The sequence below is a fragment of the Salminus brasiliensis genome, chromosome 6 (genome assembly GCF_030463535.1).
Source record: "Salminus brasiliensis chromosome 6, fSalBra1.hap2, whole genome shotgun sequence".
Classification (NCBI taxonomy): domain Eukaryota; kingdom Metazoa; phylum Chordata; class Actinopteri; order Characiformes; family Bryconidae; genus Salminus; species Salminus brasiliensis.
Window position 1 is genome coordinate 36,109,956 of NC_132883.1, and position 14,397 is coordinate 36,124,352.

Below are 14,397 nucleotides of genomic sequence, written 5' to 3' on the forward strand. Positions count from 1 at the left end.
TCCATTCAGTCCAGCAGTGCATCGACTCTGCTGGACTGTCTGGCCTCCACCACACCCTCTTGTAAGTAAACGATTAATTTTAGTATCTGTGTTTTGTCAGTATTAGAGAACTCTGTGTATATGAGAAGACCTAATACAGTCAATCTAACCCCACATTTTTTCCCTCTTATGTATGATGTGTGTGCGTTATGGAGCCTCAATCAGTCAGTTCAATCCGACTCTGGTAGACTCACTGGCCTTCACCACACTCTCCTGTTAATTTATTAAATTATTATTCATTTCTGTAAGTTTATTTTTGGTATTAGAGAATTCTGTGTAGATAAGAAGGTCCAATATAGTCCATCTAACCCCACATTTCTTTCTTTTACTTTTCTATCTCTGTCTGTTGGTATGATGGAGCCTCAACACTGCAGCTGACTCAGGTGGCTACCACCACTGAGAGACAGCAGAACACTTAGTCCACGCTTCTTCAGCATGTTCTGATTAGAGTATTTGCAGGGATTTCCATTCACCATATGATCTCACACATTAGGTAAACCCTTCCAGTAATGATGTCTATTGTATTCCACCATCTGTCAGTATTAGAGAAATGAAAGCTCTAGTGAAAGTTCTATCAAGAGACTCCAATGCAGCATCATCAGCATTGGCTTTTGTCCCTCCCGCCGCTGCGGTGGTTTGCTCCCGGTTGAGATCAAGGTTATGAGTATCAAACGTCGTTTTCCGCAAAGTCAGCGTCTTTTTTGCACTGTTTAACTCGTCGTTTAACTCGTTTAAATCATCTAGATCGGTCTGTTGTGGACACGGAGCTGTTGGTCCACCATTTCTTGTTCCATGTGTGGGTCTCACAGCCAGGTGCCTGCCCTTTGCCCCACGGTTTGCCTTGGTGTTGTCCTGGGCGCTCTCCCTGGTGCTGAATCTGTAAGCACTTCTCTTCACAGGTGGCGTACCTTTCCTACAGGGGTATTCCTCTGTGTGATCATTTTAACAACCCCTCCCCAAGTCTATGTGCCCTCAGCGCCTTCGTCCCGCAAGACACAGCAAAGTTCTTCCTTCAAAGACCTTTTGAGCTGGTGTTAAGTACTCTTCTCGGTTCTGTTTTGCTGTAAAGCTGACATTTGTTTTGCATCTTTTGGACGATTTTCTGTTGCTTGATTTCCTGTCTTCCCGAGGCTCTGCATTGTATGTTTTGGTTGGAGTGTTTCGTGTGTTCCACTTCTCTGGAATTTTTGGGCGCCTGTTGGATTCGGGCCTCATGATGGCGTCTCTGCCTGTCAATAAGCTGTCTCGGCTCCAGCCCCTATTGAAGTTTTTTCTCGTCAATGGTTTGCTGAGAAATGGCCGTCTGAGTTCAGTCAACTCACCATTGGGTCTGTATCCTCGCCGCTTCACGAGTTGTATCCCGTAGTTGTGGCTAGTGTCCTCTGGGGTGAAAGCTGGAGACGGATTCAATTATTTTGGGACAATGAAGCTGTTGTCTCGATTATTAATAGAGGACAATCCTCGTGCCCTTAAATTATGACTGAGGCGTTTAACTTGGCAATCGGTTATTCATTATTTCATATTAACTGCTGAACATATTCCGGGACAATGCAATTCTGTCGCTGATGGTCTTTCCCGTTTTGGGTTGCAGGATTTCAGGCGTCTCGAACCTTCAGCACATCAAGATCCAACTCCATATCAGCCAACCTCTCTTTTAATCCTGAATTATAGAGCTCACTATAGTACTATAGTACTCACTATTAGACTCTGCAAAAAGTTACATGACAAAAGGCTTAGCCCCGTCCACTCGCAAAGCTTACAGTCTCACATGGTCACTCTTCACGGTTTTTATTTCAGTATCTGTTTATTGTCAGTATTAGAGAACTCTGTGTAGATACAGTCCATCTAACCCCACATTTCTATCTTTTCCTTTTCTCTCTGTACATTCAGTGTGATGGTGCCTCAACACTGCAGCTGACACTGGTCCAGGCTAGAGGAAGGTTTTGGGACCACCACTTATTCCACCACCTGTTAATTGAGGCCAGTCAGTCCAGTAGCGCATCGGCTTTACTGTACGAACTGGCCTCCACCCCACCTTCCCGTAAGTAAAAAGTCCATTTCTGTTTATTGTCAGTATTAAAGAACTGTTTGTAGAGTAAAAGGCCAAATACAGTACGTCTGACCCCACATTTCTGTTTTTCCCTTTTCTCTCTGATGGAGCCTCCATACTGGAGTTCTAGGACAGGCAGCTGTGATGTCCATTTTATTCCACATCGATTAGCTCAAACCAGTCAGTCCAGCAGTGCATCGACTCTACTGGACTGACTGGCTTTCACCACACCCTCTTGTAAGTAAACAATTAATTTCAGTATCTGTTTATTGTCAGTATTTAAGAACTCTGTGTAGATGAGAAGATCAAATACAGTCCATCTAACCCCACATTTCTGTTTCCTTCCTCTGTATGATGTGTGTCTGCATTATGGAGCCTCAGTCAGTCAGTTCAATCCGACTCTGCTAGACTGACTGGCCTTCACCACATCCTCCTGTAAGTAACTGATTAATTTCTGTAAGTTCATTTTTGGTATTAGAGCACTCTGTTTAGAAGAGAAGGTTAAATACAGTCCACCTGACCGCACACTTTTTTTATTTTACTTTTCTATCTCTGTACATCGGTGTGATGGAGCCTCACCACTGCAGCTGACACTGATCCAGGCTTCAGGAAGATTTTGGGACCACCACTAGTGCATCAGCTTTCCTGGACGAACTGGCCTCCACCCCACCTTCCTGTAAGTAAATGGTCCATTTCTGTATATTGTCAGTATTAAAGAACTGTTTGTAAATTAAAAGGCCAAATACAGTCCATCTAACCCCACATTTCTGTTTCCTTCCTCTGTATGATGTGTGTCTGCATTATGGAGCCTCAGTCAGTCAGTTCAGTCCGACTCTGCTGGACTGACTGGCCTTCACCACATCCTCCTGTAAGTAAATGATTAATTTCTGTAAGTTTATTTTTGGTATTAGAGAATTCTGTGTAGATAAAAAAGTCCAGTATAGTCCATCTAACCCCACATTTCTTTCTTTTACTTTTCTATCTCTGTTGGTGTGATGGAGCCTCAACACTGCAGCTGACTCAGGTGGCTACCACCACTGAGAGACAGCACAACACTAAGTCCACGCTTCTTCAGCATGTTTTGATTAGAGTATTTGCAGGGATTTCCATTCACCATATGATCTCACACATTAGGGAAACCCTTCCAGTAATGATGTCTATTGTATTCCACCATCTGTCAGTATTAGAGAAATGAAGGCTCTAGTGAAAGTTCTATCAGGAGACTCCAATGCAGCATCATCAGCATTGCCTTTTGTTCCTCCCGCCACTGCGGTGGTCTTTAATTGCACTGTTTAACTCGTCGTTTAACTCGTTTAAATCGTCTGGATCGGTCTGTTGTGGACACGGAGCTGTTGGCCCGCCATTTCTTGTTCCATGTGTGGGTCTAACAGCCAGGTGCCTGCCCCCTGCCCCACGGTTTTCCTTGGTGTTGTCCCGGGCGCTCTCCCTGGTGCTGAATCTGTAAGCACATATCTGGACAGGTGGCGTACCTTTCCTACAGGGGTATTCCTCTGTGTGATCATTTTAACAACCCCTCCCCAAGTCTATGTGCCATCGGTGCCTTCGTCCCGCAAGACACAGCAAAGTTCTTCCTTCAAAGACCTTTTGAGCCGGTGTTAAGTACTCTTCTCGGTTCTGTTTTGCTGTAAAGCTGACATTTGTTTTGCATCTTTTGGACGATTTTCTGTTGCTTGATTTCCTGTCTTCCCGAGGCTCTGCATTGGATGTTTTGGTTGGAGTGTTTTGTGTGTTCCACTTCTCTGGAATTTTTGGGCGTCCTGTTGGATTCGGGCCTCATGATGATGTCTCTGCTTGTCCATAAGCTGTCTCGGCTCCAGTCCTTATTGAAGTCTTTTCTCGTCTCTGCTGTTGTTGCTTAATATTGTACAACATTAAGTCCACAGGTCCACTAAGTCGACCAAGTCTGAACAGAGTATTTGCAGGGATTTCCATTCACCATATGATCTTACACATTAAGAAAACCCTTCCACTAATGATGTCTATTGTATTCCACCATCTGTCAGTATTAGAGAAATGAAAGCTCTAGAGAAAGTTCAGGTGACTCCAATGCAGCATCACTGTTCTTCAGACAATCATCAGTCGTTGTTAAAAGTTCACTAATCACATGTTTTTTTTTGCTTTCAGAAGTGACGTCACGTCTCTCTGTGCACGCGGTTGCCTTGTCTTGACTGGTTTGACTCTGGTGGAGATTTTGCTTACCCTTCTCCTGCCCCGTCCATCCAGCGAAGTTCTCGTCTGCTTGCCCAGGCCCCGCCCTGGTCTGCGTGGACGGCGAATCAGATCTTGGAGCTTCTGGCTGTTCGTGGCGTTCTGGTGTGCACCGTATTGTCTCTCGAGGATCTGCGGCTCCTGACGTCTAATGCTCTGGGTAGCCCTCTCGCTCTGGACATTGTTGGGGCACCTTCTGGGCCTGCACCCTCCGTGCTCGTGAACCAAGTGCCTTTGGATAGGCCTAGGCAGGTGCGGCTGGGGAAGCACACTTCAGACCTCCGGACACTCAGTACTGGAGTCCCTCAGGGTTGTGTTCTTTCACCCCTTCTCTTCAGCCTCTACACTAATGACTGTGTCTCCAAAGATCCAGCTGTAAAGATCCTGAAATTTGCAGATGACTCCACTCTGGTGGGCCTCATAGCCAACGGTGATGAGTCTGCTTACAGAAAGGAAATTGAGCAGCTGGTGTCCTGGTGCAGCAACAACCACCTGCTGCTAAACACAGAAAAGACTGTAGAGATGGTGGTGGACTTCCGACGCAATCCACCCACCCTTCCCCCCCTCCACATCAACAACACTGCAGTATCAATGGTGGAGTCACTCAAGTTCCTGGGCACCACCATTTCCAGAGACTTGAAATGGGAGAAAAACACCATCTCCATCATCAAGAAAGCTCAACAAAGAATGTACTTCTTGAGACAGCTCAAGAAATTCAACCTGCCACAGACCCTGATGATCCAGTTCTACACAGCGATCATCGAGTCCATTATCACAGCCTCCATAACTATCTGGTTTGGTTCCTCCACCTCACAAGAAAGAACCAAACTCCAGCGCATCATCAGGACAGCAGAGAGGATCATAGGATGTAACCTGCCATCACTTCAGCAGATCTACTCCAGCAGGATGAGGAAGCGGGCTGGCAAGATTACATCTGACCCCTCACATCCTGGACACCTCCTCTTCCAGACACTCCCCTCGGGTAGAAGACTGCGGTCCATCAAAACCAGCACAACACGTCATGCTAACAGCTTCTTCCCCAGAGCTGTAGCGCTCCTCAATCACAGTGGTCACCTCCCACTGTAAACCTCTAAACTTACAACTGATCTGTACCAAACCGGACTGAACAGTTATTTGCACTCTGCCTATTTTGCACTATGACTATTTGCACACCTGTACAGATGTTCTTTTCTTTTCTGTAAATATATTTTTCAGCTCTTTATTACCTTTATTACCTTTAGTACTTTCTACTTTTTTAATTTATCCCCTACCCTATTTATTGTTTAGTGTCATTTTCCTTTAGTTTAAGACTGTGTTCTGTGTTTCTTTGTTACTTGTCATACGTGTTGCTCTCACCAAGACAAATTCCTTGTATGGGTAACATACTTGGTGAAATAAAGAGATTCTGATTCTGATTCTGATTCTGATTCTTTTGTTCCTCCCACCGCTGTGGCGGTTTCCTTTCGGTTGAGATCTGACATCATTCAAGGTTATGAGTATCATAAGTTGTTCTCTGCAAAGTCAGCGTCTTTTATTGCACTGTTTAACTCTCGTCTGGATTGGTCTGTTGTGGACACGGAGCTGTTTGTCCGCCATTTTGGCTGTCATTGAGTGCTCACCTGTTCCGGTTTGCCTTGGTGGCGTCCCGGGCGCTCCCCCTGGTGCTGAATCTGTGAGCGCTTCTCTGGACAGGCGGCATACCTTTCCCACGGGGGTCATCCTCTGTGTAATCATTTTAACGACCCCTCCTCAAGTCTGTGTGTCTTCCACCCCTGTGGCCGTTCCTGTCCTTTCCTCTTTTCTTTCTGTGCACCCTGATCATTGTTTTGTTGATTATTCACTCACAGGGCTTTCTCTGGGCTTTTGGGTCGGGGTCCTGTACCCTCTGTCCTCTTCCTATGTCTCTAGGAACCTTCAGTCTGCTTTCTCTAAACCTCACGTTGTTACTGCACTCATCGACCATGAGGTGAATAAAGGTCATTTGATTGGCCCTTTTAAGTCCCCTCTGTTTGCTCCTTTTCAGGTTCCTTCCTTAGGTGTGGCTACTTGCAGATATTCATGGAAGAACCGTTGATAGGTCCTTGCCTCATTCTGATTGTGTTGCTTGTGTTAATGACTGTATTCTGCTCAAACCTTTTCCTTGTTCTATGCTTCTGTGGATGATGCTATCAGGCTCATTAAGGTGACGGGTCTTGGCGCACTGTTGGCTAAGGACGATATAGCTGATACTTTTAAGCTCCTTCCCCTTCACCCTTATTCAGTGTTAAGTGGACTTCTTCTACAGGGTGGGCCATTTATATGGATACACCTAAATAAAATGGGAATGGTTGGTGATATTAACTTCGTGTTTGTGGCACATTAGTATATGAGAGGGGGCATACGAGTCATTCGAGATGGGTGGTGGCCATGGTGGCCATTTTGAAGTTGGCCATTTTGGATCCAACTTTAGTTTTTTCAATGGGAAGAGGGTCATGTGACACATCAAACGTATCGAGAATTTCACAAGAAAAACAATGGTGTGCTTGGTTTTAACGTAACTTTATTCTTTCATGAGTTATTTACAAGCTTCTCTTTGTTTACAGCCATTGACATGTCGCAGAGGTTAACACGTGAGGAGTGGATAGAAATTGTGTTGATGTCTGGTGAACACAGTACCCGGGTCATTGCAGCAGATTTCAATGCAAGACACCCTACGAGACCACCCATCTCCCACAGTTAGCAAACTGCTTGCCAAGTTTCGTGAAACTGGTTCAGTGTTGGATTTGCCAAAATGTGGACGCATGAAAACTGTCACTAATGAAGAAACATCAGTGGCTGTCCTAGCTTCATTCAGCAAGAGCCCACAGCGTAGCACTCGCCGCATGTCACTGTAGAGTGGCATCAGTCGAACATCCCTTTGGCGGATAATACCAGCGACAAGCTGCGAAACGACTACCTCCTATTTGGTCTGGAGGGAATAATGGATGGTGTAGTTCAGCTCACGAAGCCGACGCTGGACGTCCATCCTACATTTGCCCTCCGAACAGAATCGAGGCTCACCTCCTTTTGGGCCACACCACCCGTACGGAATAAGGTAATTTCTACTCAACAAACTCTCTGCAGCTCTTCTTTCTCTTCGCTCTTTCTATCTCAGCGCATTTTTCTAGACAAGGTAGTGAGGACAGTGTGTTCCAGTCTCCAGGTGTTCCAGTACGGTAACCACATCACAGGTAGAGACAGAAACCGCACTGGTAGAAAATGTACGTGTGCTTCATCACTTCCAACAACACTGTTCTCAAATGGGCTGAACTACTGGACTGTGTTGCTCTGCCTGAAAGTTGGGGATAGAAGCTGTTGTCTTGCTGTACATCGTCATGCCAGTTGAGGAAGATTTCTGGGGTTTTGATGTTGGGCCATAAACTGACTAGAGCTCTTAGACCTTATTTGCTTAGGTTTAGATTCGAGCCCACACGTACACATATATGATGACCTCAAATAGGGTGACTTGTTTGAATCGTGTCATTTCTGACACAACAGCTGTTTTGCAGGAGGTTTAAAAGGCAGAGTATTTTTTTCTGTTCCACATGCACAGATTTAAAGTCCTTATAAAGCTTTCATAGCAGTGAAGGTAGTGAATGATCAGCTATTTACCCAACTCTTACCCAACAAAGGTCCAGGGTTCAATCCCCTGCATCTCCATGTTATAACCTGCTAGGCTGTTTTTTGCAACTTCAGACTACGAGGATCAGGAATTTTTCTCCATTGTCTGACCTATTAGAGTATTTCTTTGCAACTTCAGAAAAACACAAACCAGACATTTAGTTCTAGACAAGTTCTGCCACATGTGTTGCACGGTGCCCAGGATGGGAGTACATGCACATTCTTGTACTGAAGCAGAGGTCACACCAACGTTTGCTAATAGGTCAAACTGAGCATTTAGCAAGAATTTTATTCATTGAGTCAGCCAAGAATTGTCAGGAGACCGGATGAGGCATAGAGTCATGGGACTAGCTCGTTTGATGAGCTGGCATGGCGGCCAAGTGGTAAGGCGTCGGTCTCGTAAACTGAACATCATGGGTTCGAACCCCGTCCGTGCCATCTTTCTTGGATGATTCTGCCCAATGTCACTTTGCTGGTAGCTTTTGCATGCCCCATCATATATGATGTTCCAGCTTACTATGTTAAAATGCTGACTATGCAGGATTTTAACTCTGCCCTCAATGTAAGTTTAAAGCTTTGGCTTGTCCCATGGGCACATTGTCGACAACCTACAGCAAGTTGGGAATGTACCTCAGTGGTAGAGCGCATGCTCCGCATGTATGAGGTCATGGGTTCAATCCCCAGCATCTCCACTGAATTTGTCTTTTAGACTGAAGCTCATTATTGGAAGCATGCTGAAGTGAATCAAAACCACAACAAAAACTGTTCATTAAAAAGGCATTTGCTGCTGGAGGAACTTGCTTGATTTGAATGTTCTGAGACAGTATCAGAAGAATGTTTACTGTTATGCTCAGGTAATTAACTCCTGTTGCTTTTACAGGTACATTTGTCCAGTGCTTCCACGCCAATTCAAAACCAAGGCTGTAGGCGCGATGGCCAAGTGGCAAGGCGTCGGTCTTGTTAGCCGAAAATCGCGGGTTCGAACCCCGTTTGTACCTTTTTCCAAGCAAAAAGAAGCTTAATGGGAGCTTTTATTACATGTTAATCAAATCCTCCCCATCTTTGCTGAATGTCTTACTTTTACTCATGCTCTTGGGTTCCTCAAACAGAAGGTTGGCAGAGGGGATGTAGCTCAGTGGTAGAGCGCATGCTTTGCATGTATGAGGTCCAGGGTTCAATCTCCTCCACCTCCATGTTATAACCTGCTAGGCTGTTTTTTGCAACTTCAGACTACGTGGATCAGGAATTTTTCTTCATTGTCTGACCTATTAGAGTATTTCTTTGCAACTTCAGAGAAACACAAACCAGACATTCAGTTCTAGACAAGTTCTGCCACATGTGTTGCAAGGTGCCCAGGATGGGAGTACATGCAAATTCTTGTACTGAAGCAGAGGTCACACCAACGTTTGCTAAAAGGTCAAACTGAGCATTTAGCAAGAATTTTATTCATTGAGTCAGCCAAGAATTGTTAGGTGACCAGTTGAGGCATAGAGTCATGGGACTAGGTGGGTTGACTGGCAGACATGGTGGCCAAGTGGTAAGGCGTCGGTCTCGTAAACTGAACATCATGGGTTCGACCGCTGTCCGTGCCTTCTTTCTTGGAAGATTCTGCCCAATGTCACTTTGCTGGTAGCTTTTGCATGCCCCATCATATATGATGTTCCAGCTTCTTATGTTTAAAATGCTGACTATGCAGGATTTTAAATCTGCCCTAGCTGTAAGTTTAAAGCTTTGGCTTGTCCCATGGGCACTTTGCCAACAACCTACAGCAAGTTGGGGATGTAGCTCAGTGGTAGAGCGCATGCTTTGCATGTATGAGGTCCTGGGTTCAATCCCCAGCATCTCCACAAAATTTGTCTTTTAGACTGAAGCTCATTATTGGAAGCATGCTGAAGTGAATCAAAACCACAACAAAAAAATTTCATTAAAATGGCATTTGCAGCTGGAGGAACTTGCTTGATTTGCATGTTCTGAGACAATATCAGAAGAATGTTTACTGTTATGCTCAGGTAATTAACTCCTGTTGCTTTTACAGGTACATTTGTCCAGTGCTTCCACGCCAATTCAAAACCAAGGCTGTGGGCGCGATGGCCAAGTGGCAAGGCGTCGGTCTTGTAAACCGAAGATCATGGGTTCGATTCCCGTTCGTGCCTTTTCCAAGCAAAAAGAAGCTTAATGGGAGCTTTTATTACATGTTAATCAAATCCTCCCCATCTTTGCTGAATGTCTTACTTTTACTCATGCTCTTGGGTTCCTCAAACAGAAGGTTGGCAGAGGGGATATAGCTCAGTGGGAGAGTGCATGCTTTGCATGTATGAGGTCCAGGGTTCAATCCCCTGTATCTCCATGTTATAACCTGCTAGGCTGTTTTTTGCAACTTCAGTCTATGAGGATCAGGAATTTTTCTTCATTGTCTGACCTATTAGAGTATTTCTTTGCAACTTCAGAGAAACACAAACCAGACATTTAGTTCTAGACAAGTTCTGCCACATGTGTTGCAAGGTGCCCAGGATGGGAGTACATGCAAATTCTTGTACTGAAGCAGAGGTCACACCAACGTTTGCTAAAAGGTCAAACTGAGCATTTAGTAAGAATTTTATTCATTGAGTCAGCCAAGAATTGTTAGGTGACCAGTTGAGGCATAGAGTCATGGGACTAGCTAATCTGATGAGCTGGCATGGTGGTCAAGTGGTAAGGCGTCGGTCTAGTAAACCGAAGATCATGGGTTCGCCCCCTGTCTGTGACTTCTTTCTTGGATGATTCTGCACAATGTCACTTTGCTGGTAGCTTTTGCATGCCCCATCATATATGATGTTCCAGCTTACTATGTTTAAAATGCTGACTATGCAGGATTTTAACTCTGCCCTAGCTGTAAGTTTAAAGCTTTGGCTTGTCCCATGGGCACTTTGCCAACAACCTGCAACAAGTTGGGGATGTAGCTCAGTGGTAGAGCGCATGCTTCGCATGTATGAGGTCCTGGGTTCAATACCCAGCATTTCCACTGAATTTGTCTTTCAGACTGAAGCTCATTATTGGAAGCATGCTGAAGTGAATCAAAGCCACAACAAATAATATTCATTACAAAGGCATTTGCAGCTGGAGGAACTTGCTTGATTTGCATGTTCTGAGACAGTATCAGAAGAATGTTTACTGTTATGCTCAGGTAATTAACTCCTGTTGCTTTTACAGGTACATTTGTCCAGTGCTTCCACGCCAATTCAAATTCAAGGCTGTGGGCGCGATGGCCAAGAGGCAAGGCGTCGGTCTTGTAACCCGAAAATCATGGGTTCGATCCCCGTTCGTGCCTTTTTCCAAGCAAAAAGAAGCTTAATGGGAGCTTTTATTACATGTTAATCAAATCCTCCCCATCTTTGCTGAATGTCTTACTTTTACTCATGCTCTTGGGTTCCTCAAACAGAAGACTGGCAGAGGGGATGTAGCTCAGTGGTAAAGCGCATGCTTGGCATGTATGAGGTCCAGGGTTCGATCCCCTGCATCTCCATGTTATAACCTGCTGGGCTGTTTTTTGCAACTTCAGACTGCGAGGATCAGGATTTTTTCTCCATTGTCTGACCTATTAGAGTAATTCTTTGCAACTTCAGAAAAACACAAACCAGACATTTAGTTCTAGACAAATTCTGCCAAATGTGTTGCAAGGTGCCCAGGATGGGAGTACATGCAAATTCTTGTACTGAAGCAGAGGTCACACCAACGTTTGCTAAAAGGTCAAACTGAGCATTTAGCAAGAATTTTATTCATTGAGTCAGCCAAGAATTGTCAGGAGACCGGTTGAGGCATAGAGTCATGGGACTAGCACAGACGATGAGTTGGCATGGTGGCCAAGTGGTAAGGCGTAGGTCTCGTAAACTGAAGATCATGGGTTCGACCCCCGTCCGTGCATTCTTTCTTGGAAGATTCTGCCCAATGTCACTTTGCTGGTAGCTTTTGCATGTCCCATCATATATGATGTTCCAGCTTACTATGTTTAAAATGCTGACTATGCAGGATTTTAACTCTACCCTAGCTGCAAGTTTAAAGCTTTGGCTTGTCCCATTGGCACTTTGCCAACAACCTACAGCAAGCTGGGGATGTAGCTCAGTGGTAGAGCGCATGCTTCGCATGTATGAGGTCCTGGGTTCAATCCCCAGCATCTCCACTGAATTTGTCTTTTAGACTGAAGCTCATTATTGGAAGCATGCTGAAGTGAATCAAAACAACAACAAATAATATTCATTAAAAAAGGCATTTGCAGCTGGAGGAACTTGCTTGATTTGCATGTTCTGAGACAATATCAGAAGAATCTTTACTGTTATGCTCAGGTAAATAGCTCCTGTTGCTTTTACAGGTACATTTGTCCAGTGCTTCCACGCCAATTCAAAAACAAAGCTGTGGGCGCCATGGCCAAGTGGCAAGGCGTTGGTCTTGTAAACCGAAAATCACGGGTTCGATCCCCGTTCGTGCCTTTTCCAAGCAAAAAGAAGCTTAATGGGAGCTTTTATTACATGTTAATCAAATCCTCCCCAACTTTGCTGAATGTCTTACTTTTACTCATGCTCTTGGGTTCCTCAAACGGAAGATTGGAAGAGGGGATATAGCTCAGTGGTAGAGTGCATGCTTTGCATGTATGAGGTCCAGGGTTCAATCCCCTGCATCTCCATGTTATAACCTGCTGGGCTGTTTTTTGCAATTTCAGACTACGTGGATCAGGAATTTTTCTCCATTGTCTGACCTATTAGAGTATTTGTTTGCAACTTCAGAGAAACACAAATCAGACCTTTAGTTCTAGACAAGTTCTGCCACATGTGTTGCACGGTGCCCAGGATGGGAGTACATGCAAATTCTTGTACTGAAGCAGAGGTCACACCAACGTTTGCTAAAAGGTCAAACTGAGCATTTAGCAAGAATTTTATTCATTGAGTCAGCCAAGAATTGTCAGGAGACCGGTTGAGGCATAGAGTCATGGGACTAGCACAGTTGATGAGCTGGCATGGTGGCCAAGTGGTAAGGTGTTGGTCTTGTAAATCAAAGATTATGGGTTCGATCCCTATCCGTGCCTTCTTTCTTGGAAGATTCTGCCCAATGTCACTTTGCTGGTAGCTTTTGTATGCCCCATCATATATGATGTTCCAGCTTACTATGTTTAAATTGCTGACTATGCAGGATTTTAACTCTGCCCTCAATGTAAATTTAAAGCTTTGGCTTGTCCCATGGGCACATTGCCAACAACCTACAGCAAGTTGGGGATGTAGCTCAGTGGTAGAGCGCATGCTTTGCATGTATGAGGTCCTAGGTTCAATCCCCAGCATCTACACTGAATTTGTCTTTTAGACTGAAGCTCATTATTGGAAGCATGCTGAAGTGAATCAAAACCACAACAAAAACTGTTCATTGGAGATTTTCACCTGAGTGAGCAGTTTCTCCACACAGCTGTCTTGCTTTGGGTCTGGATGGCTCCCCACCTGATTTGTATGTGGAACTTTGGGATTTAGTGGGACCTCTTATACTGGATTCCTGGAAAGGAAAAGACCTGTTTCAATGTTCAAGCTACAGGCCTGTTTCTCTTATTTGTAGCGATGTCAAATTATTTGCTAAGGTTCTCTCTTTGCTGTTGGAAACTGTGGAACCTGCTTTAATAAGGGAAGACCAAACTGGGTTCATAAATGGCCGTCCTGCCTCAGATAATATCCGGAGATTATTTCAGATTTTGGACGCTGCACCTACATTTCCTAGCTCTTGTGCAGTTCTCTCTTTGGACGTGGAGAAAGCCTTTGATAGGCTGAGTGGAGTTATATGTGAGCAGTCCCTGAACATTTTGGGTTTGGGTACAACGTTTATTTCAGTGCTGCGAACACTGTATCATTCTCCTGCAGCATAAGTATTAACCAACAATCTAATGTCCCCTGCATTTCAGCTAGAGCGTGGGACTAGACAAGGGTGTCCAATCTCCCCCCATTGATTTTGTCTGTCTTTAGAATCTTTAGCACAAGCTGTTCAACAATCCTCAATATTTCCTATCACAATTCAAGATCACAGCAACTTTATTTCGCTTTATGCTGATGACATTCTTCTGTGTTTAGACAGCGTGGATGTCTCCATTCAATCTGTAATGAAGGAATTTGATGTTTTATAGAGCATTTCAGGGTTAAAAACCTATGGGCTTCCATGGTGCTTTCCCATAGCTGGATCGGATCCAACCATATATGCCCTCCAAAGGATGTGTATCCAGGATCTACCGCAAGTTGATTGAAGCTACTATGAAACCTCTTTCAGTTGCTGCATCATGGAACAGAGAGCTTGCTGCCTTAAATCATACTCCAGAATGGGGAACTACTTGGTCTGATCTTAACAGGCCTTCCAAAAATGTAACACATCAACTTACTGATTTTAAGGTCATTCACAGAGCATACCTGACACCATATAGAAGATTTAAAATGAAGCTC

General features: G+C 44.6%; 8 non-coding genes across 8 annotated transcripts; all 8 read left to right on the plus strand.

Moving 5' to 3' along the window:
• Window positions 1–8,323: 8,323 nt before the first annotated feature.
• On the plus strand, window positions 8,324–8,395 carry trnat-cgu (transfer RNA threonine (anticodon CGU)). Its single transcript has one exon. It is a non-coding gene; the product is annotated as a tRNA-Thr (tRNA).
• A 1,337-nt stretch (window positions 8,396–9,732) lies between these two features.
• Window positions 9,733–9,804, plus strand: trnaa-ugc (transfer RNA alanine (anticodon UGC)). Its single transcript has one exon. It is a non-coding gene; the product is annotated as a tRNA-Ala (tRNA).
• Window positions 9,805–10,038: 234 nt separating this feature from the next.
• trnat-ugu (transfer RNA threonine (anticodon UGU)) lies at window positions 10,039–10,110 on the plus strand. The gene has a single exon. It is a non-coding gene; the product is annotated as a tRNA-Thr (tRNA).
• Window positions 10,111–10,886: 776 nt separating this feature from the next.
• trnaa-cgc (transfer RNA alanine (anticodon CGC)) lies at window positions 10,887–10,958 on the plus strand. Its single transcript has one exon. It is a non-coding gene; the product is annotated as a tRNA-Ala (tRNA).
• Window positions 10,959–11,387: 429 nt separating this feature from the next.
• On the plus strand, window positions 11,388–11,459 carry trnaa-ggc (transfer RNA alanine (anticodon GGC)). The gene has a single exon. It is a non-coding gene; the product is annotated as a tRNA-Ala (tRNA).
• A 582-nt stretch (window positions 11,460–12,041) lies between these two features.
• On the plus strand, window positions 12,042–12,113 carry trnaa-cgc (transfer RNA alanine (anticodon CGC)). Its single transcript has one exon. It is a non-coding gene; the product is annotated as a tRNA-Ala (tRNA).
• Window positions 12,114–12,348: 235 nt separating this feature from the next.
• trnat-ugu (transfer RNA threonine (anticodon UGU)) lies at window positions 12,349–12,420 on the plus strand. Its single transcript has one exon. It is a non-coding gene; the product is annotated as a tRNA-Thr (tRNA).
• Window positions 12,421–12,941: 521 nt separating this feature from the next.
• trnat-ugu (transfer RNA threonine (anticodon UGU)) lies at window positions 12,942–13,013 on the plus strand. The gene has a single exon. It is a non-coding gene; the product is annotated as a tRNA-Thr (tRNA).
• The last annotated feature ends 1,384 nt before the right edge of the window (window positions 13,014–14,397 follow it).